Source organism: Moschus berezovskii, chromosome 10 (assembly GCF_049115385.1).
Source record: "Moschus berezovskii isolate FMDL1 chromosome 10, NW_MosBer_1.0, whole genome shotgun sequence".
NCBI lineage: Eukaryota > Metazoa > Chordata > Mammalia > Artiodactyla > Moschidae > Moschus > Moschus berezovskii.
The window spans coordinates 65,892,554-65,899,393 of NC_142469.1; the positions used below are offsets into that span (position 1 = coordinate 65,892,554).

At 40.5% G+C, this 6,840-nt stretch overlaps 1 pseudogene; it reads right to left on the reverse strand.

Moving 5' to 3' along the window:
- Window positions 1-5,836: 5,836 nt before the first annotated feature.
- On the reverse strand, window positions 5,837-6,280 carry LOC129560945 (small ribosomal subunit protein uS8 pseudogene; annotated as a pseudogene).
- Window positions 6,281-6,840: the final 560 nt, after the last annotated feature.

Here is a 6,840-nt window from a genome sequence, read left to right on the forward strand (position 1 = left end):
AAATTGTTACTTCTCTTGATGAATATTCCTTTATCCCTTTATCATATAATTACCTTTCTTGTCTCTTGTTGCAGCTTTTGACCTAAAGCTATTATTTTATTATGTATTATTATTATGTATTATTTTTCTTTAATACAAAAAAAAAAGTCAATTTTTCTCTAATACAAAATGTAGATACTCCTGCTGTCTTGTGCTTTCCATTTACATGGAATATCTTTTTCTAACCCTTTACTTTGAGCCTAAAGCTAAACTGAATCTCTTGTGGGCAGCATATAATCAGGTGTTACTTTTTTATCCATTCAGCCACTGTATGTCTTTGAGAAATTTAATTCATTTAAAGTAATTATTGATTTATGAGTACTTACTAATATTTTGTTTCCTAGCAATTTTGTAATTCCTTATTCTGCCATCTTAATGACATCACTAAAAACAGCATTATTATTAATAGGCTGAAACTAGAAACAACCCAAATGTCCATCAAAGTAGAATAAATACATAGATATTATAATGTAATGAGAAAAAAGCAAACTCTTCCATATACAATAATAGGTATTACTTTCATAAAAGATACAATGAGAAGAAGTCCATGAAAGAGAACACACTGTGGAGTTAAAAGTTTTAATAGTGACAAAGATGGGAGAGAAAGATTCTAAGAAGCTGGTCATACGTCATTTCTTTATGTGGGTATTTATAATTTATGAAAGCTCTCCAAGCTGTCCACTTAAGATTCATACATTTTCATGTATGTGTATTCTATTTCAGTGAAAAGTTTACCTCCAAAAAATAGCACTTCTTTTCTGTACTGATTTTCCAAAGTAACCAACCAGAAAATATAACAAAAAAGAATTAGATACCATTGTGATTATTTAATTATGTGTGAACATTCATTTATTCTCTAACTTGGTGGTTCTCGACTGGTGACAATCCAGAGGATCTGGCAATGTCCGGAGTCATTTCTGATTTCCACAACTGGGGGTGTGCTACTAGAAGCCAAGAAGTCTACAAAATATCCTACAATCCACAAGACAGCCCCACAACAAAGAATTATCTAGACCAAGACATTAATAGTGCCAAAGTGTCCTCAGACTCCTCCAAAGCTGTAGCTCCATAAAGAGAGTAAATGTCTATATTTCTATACCTAAAACCCATCAAAGTGCCTGGCACAAAATAGGCTCTCAGTAAAAAGTTGGGGAATTAATAAACGGATCACTCTTCCTCCCCCACCTCTCATGCATGCGTGTGCATGAGAATACATGCACATTTTATCCTGCATCTTTGAATACTTTTGCTCTGTTGAGCCTAGGTGTACTGCTTGTTTTGGAAGACCTTGTCTTAGGAAAGCCAAGCAAATCCCAGGAGGCAGCCCAGGGAAACTTATGCATGGGTCCAACCTCCCAGACCCACATGCAGTCGTGGTAGGAGAAGACTTTCAGGATCACGCACTTCAGGACAGTCACTATGAAAAAGAAGTTAAACAAGAATTTGAGATTATAATCTGAGATGGCATTTAAAAATATGATTTTTCCCAGAGAGTTCTCTGTCCTTTCAATCTTTTACATCTTTCAGGAATTTAGAAGAATTATTTATCACTCTGATCTCAGGTGGCCTCAGCCTGCAATGACTCGGAGCGGGGCTTGGGTTCCCAGCTAGGGACTGAGTCTGGGGTGCGGGGGTGAAAGCACCAGATCCTAGCCACTAGACCCATGGTCAGTGACAAGGGATCTGGCCTTCAGCTTCACAGAAGAGAATTTCCACAAAGAAAAAAAAGTAGTGAAGCACGTAAAGTATTTATTAAGTGGAGAAAAATGTATAATATGTGTAGATAGACCCATGGGCAGACTCAGGGAGAAAGACAGTGAGTCACTGAATCGTGCCCTCACAGCTGTTTGAATTACTTCTATGGGGTATTTCTTCCAGGTTTCCTTTGGCCAATTATTTTGATTTATGTGATTCACAAATCAAACCACGCAAATCCATATTTGGTATATCTCAGGATCCTCGCATGTGTGCACACACATCTCTAAGCCAAGATGGATTCTACCGCAAAGGCATGTGGATAGGGAACATCCCTTGACCTATCTCCCTTTTGGCCTCCAAGGAGCATTTTCTACACTTGTGTGGTCGGGAAGGTCTCCGGACTTTGAGAAAAAAAATATGTGGTCTAGGCAGGGCCCAGCCTTCTCTCTTAATTGTCCTGCTTTTCTCTTGGAATTTCAGTCAATAGGGAATGAATCTCCAATTGCTTTACCCTATGAGGGAACCAGGGGGAGCATCTGCCTCCTGCCTCAGCTCCAGTAGGTGAGCAGTTGCCTAAAATATTTAGAATCATAGTTATTTCTCTTTGACTAACAGTCTACATCTCTTATTTTGAGAACATTTCTCATAAAATGAAACTTGTCTGGGATTAATAATGTTAAAATTTTTTCTGATATTCTGAATGGAGGTTCTGGTCTCTACCGTCCTCTTTCAAACCTAAAATAGCATTTAGAAGACATGAGTAGTTAGCGAAGAAGCTTAATAAAATGCCTCTCAAATTATTTGTATGAATTTGGACAAGTCAGTTAACTACTCCAGACTTTGGTTTTCTCATCTGTAAATTATATGAATTAGACTAAACAACCTCAAGATCCTTGCACCTAAAACTTGATGACTCAATGATTTAAAAGACAGAAATTACAAGCTTTAATGAGGTGATATTTTTGAGCTTTTCCAAATCTCAGGGTTTTTCTAAGTAGTTCCCCTATTACAGCAGAGTGCAACAGCTTCGTTTGATACCACCAACAGGTGTGTAATTAAGCCTGATCTTTCTCCAGCATAGTTCATTTTCCACAGATGGGTCTACAATTAAAACAACTCCCTCCCCAGAGAAGTATACATCCCTGTTATACTTTTCATCATTAATTACATTGGTTGAAGATGAATAAATGCGCCCGAGATCCCAACTGGGAGGGAGCGGATTCATTAGACGGTTGTAATATGCCATCAAGTCAGCATTTCAGGTTACTGTCTCTGCACAAGGAAGATGGCCTTGGACAATTCTACTCAGATATATCAATGATTAAGTTCACTCACTACTGCCTACCTTTGCATTGGAAATTGACAGATATTAGAGATCCAGACCTTTCAAAGAGGTAAGTACAGCATCAAAGCCAAGGCTATTTTTCTACATCAGTGCTTTTTAGTAGAAGGGCCAAAATAGCCTGTTCACACTTTGTAGTAGAAAAGGGAGAGTTTCCAAATTTTCATCTTACCACCCATATTCTCAGTTAATCTCAGTCAGCACCTTTTTTTTCATAACCCTAATACAGTTGAGCTATTTCAAATCTTGAAAGATGATGCTGTGAAAGTGCTGCACTCAATATGCCAGCAAATTTGGAAAACTCAGCAGTGGCCACAGGACTGGAAAAGGTCAGTCTTCATTCCAATCCCAAAGAAAGGCAATGCCAAAGAATGCTCAAACTACCGCACAATTGCACTCATCTCACACGCTAGTAAAGTCATGCTCAAAATTCTCCAAGCCAGGCTTCAGCAATATGTGAACCGTGAACTCCCAGATGTTCAAGCAGGTTTTAGAAAAGGCAGAGGCACCAGAGATCAAATTGCCAACATCCGCTGGATCATGGAGAAAGCAAGAGAGTTCCAGAAAAACATCTATTTCTGCTTCATTGACTATGCCAAAGCCTTTGACTGTGTGGATCACAATAAACTGTGGAATATTCTGAAAGAGATGGGATACCAGACCACCTGACCTGCCTCTTGAGAAACCTGTATGCAGGTCAGGAAGCAACAGTCAGAACTGTACATGGAACAACAGACTGGTTCAAAATAGGAAAAGGAGTACGTCAAGGCTGTATATTGTCACCTTGCTTATTTAACTTACATGCAGAGTACATCATGAGGAACGCTGGGCTGGAAGAAGCACAAGCTGGAATCAAGATTGCTGGGAGAAATATCAATAATCTCAGATATGCAGATGACACTATCCTTATGGCAGAAAGAGAAGAGGAACTCAAAAGCCTCTTGATGAAAGTGAAAGAGGAGAGTGAAAAGGTTGGCTTGAAGCTCAACATTCAGAAAACAAAGATCATGGCATCTGGTCCCATCACTTCATGGGAAATAGATGGAAAAACAGTGGAAACAGTGTCAGACTTTATTTTTTGGGGCTCCAAAATCACTGCAGATGCTGATTGCAGCCATGAAATTAAAAGACGCTTACTCCTTGGAAGGAAAGTTATGACCAACCTTGATAATTTGAAACATGTATGTTGTCATATGTGAAACGAATCAGCAGTTCAGGGTCAATGCATGTTACAGGATACTCGGGGCTGGTGTGCGGGGATGACCAAGAGGGAGGATAAAGGGAGGAGGGAGGTGAGAGGGGGGTTCAGGAGGGGGAACTCATGTACACCTGAGGCGAATTCATGTCAATGTATGGCAAAACCAACCAATGTAATATTGTAAAATAAAAAAAAAATAAATAAAGATCAAAAAATAAAAAAGATAATATATTAAAAAACAGAGACATTACTTTGCCAACAATGGTCCGTCTAGTCAAGGCTATGGTTTTTCCTGTGGTCATGTATGGATGTGAGAGTTGGACTGTGAAGAAAGCTGATTGCCGAAGAATTGATGCTTTTGAACTGTGGTGCTGGAGAAGACTCTTGAGAGTCCCTTGGACTGCAAGGAGATCCAACCAGTCCATTCTAAGGGAGATCGATCCTGGGTGTTCATTGGAAGGACTGATGCTAAAGCTGAAACTGCAATACTTTGGCCACCTCATGCGACAAGTTGACTCACTGGAAAAGACTCAGATGCTGGGAAAGGTTGGGGGCAGGAAGAGAAGGGGACGACAGAGAATGAGATGGCTGGATGGCATCACCGACTCGATGGACATGAGTTTGAGTGAACTCCGGGAGTTGGTGATGGACAGGGAGGCCTGGAGTGCTGTGATTCATGGGGTCGCGGAGAGTCGGACACGACTGAGCGACTGAACTGAACTGAATACTATCTGACTTCATCTATTATTTGTTGACTTGATTATTGTCTGGCTCCCTTCATTGGAATTGACTACTTGGAGCACAGTATCTAACCCATAGCATGCATTAAATATTTGTTGACTGAACAAATAAATAATGGTTTAGAATATTTCATTTAAACACACTTGCTGGTGGAGGTTTGGAGTTTGAGAAAACTGATGTTGAGCCAGTGTACCAAACTTGACATTTCTCTGATATTATATTTCTCTCAAATCCTTGGTAGGTTTCGGTTTTTTGATTCCCAGCCAACTCAATGACTTGGTATTCAACTCTCAGGATTTGGTTAGGTCATGGTTTTCAAAATCTAGAACCCAGCCTGGGAGTTTTGTCTTTCAGCAAGAGTCTAAGTGCTCAGCCCATCCTCTCTGGGCTCAACCTAATCACATCCATCTTAGTTTCTGCCTGGGGGCAATTTGTCAACAGGGTACTAATTGCCCTGTGCCCAAAACTGCTTCTCAGATATTATGAGAAAACTGGTCTCTTTTATAAGGTAGGAAGGCATAAAAGAAGCTGCTGAAAAGCCCTAGGGCATCAGACTTTCCCCAGGCCTCCATCTTCCTCCTGTTTCCTGATTCCTGCCTGAACACACCATCCTGACTCTGCATATCTTTAATTTGGAGATTAGGCTTAGGATTTTTCAAACCTATAAAACCAGACTCTTAAACAGTCTTGGATTCTGGGCTGTGGGCAAAACGGCCTCTCTTAGTAAGACATGCTTTTCTCCCTCTCTGACTTCAGACAAGACAGTTTCTATCCAAGGTTATCTTTTTTTGGTAGGACATTCTTTTTTTCTCCTCTGAGGCATTTTATTTGTATGTATTACATTCCTAGAAAAAGAATCCAAGGATTTTCCCTCCTGTGTGTTTTCGTCTTGCTTCTTCATGGTCCATGATGCCAGCTGAGGTTGTCAGTACAATGAAACCAAACTGACGGGATGGGAGCAGGTTATTCTGCCATTTTTCTAGATCTTTGAGTTGCACATCAAATCTGGGGCTGATCACTCCACACTTATTTAGCCTGCCTGTGAGGTTCACAACAATTTTCCCAGCCCTGTGATCATCAATGATTTCAAATTCGCCAATGTAACCATGCTTCATCATCACCGTTAGAAACCTGACGATGACTTTGGAGCACGGCCTAATAAGGACCTGGAATTTGCCTCTCTTTTCGGCATTGTTGATACTCTTGAGAGCATCAGCCAGAACATTCATGCACACCATTCTGGCAGCATGGAAAGATGGCAGAAAGAGTGGTAGGACATTCTTAAGGCTTCAAAATATAGTTCATAAAATTCAGTATCCTGACACTTTGCTATCAAATCTCTTAATGACTCAGCAGCACATGGCATGAGCACCAAGATGCCAAAGGTAACACTTTAATCATCTGCTTCATTATTGTATTACACACCTTTCCATTTCTACCTCCTGAGATGACATTAAGAGCGAGTTTTTATTAAAAGTGTGAAGTGCTATGTCATCATAATTCTTCCAAAGTCAACTGTTTATCAATAGCAATTCTGCCCTGGAAAACTGCTCCATGATTGTCAGACTAAGCAGCACATCAGCACCTGTACCTGAGTCAGTTCCCCAATTCCTATCCTACTCTAGCAAGTGCTAAGTTGCTTCAGTCGTGTCCAACTCTGCGATGCTATGGACTGAGGCCTGCCAGGCTCCTCTATCCATGGGATTCTCCAGGCAAGAACACTGGAGTGGGTTGCCATTTCCTCCTTCGGGGGATCTTCCCGACCCAGGGATCGAACCCATGTCTCTTATGTCTCTGCCAATGCAGGAGATATGAGACATGG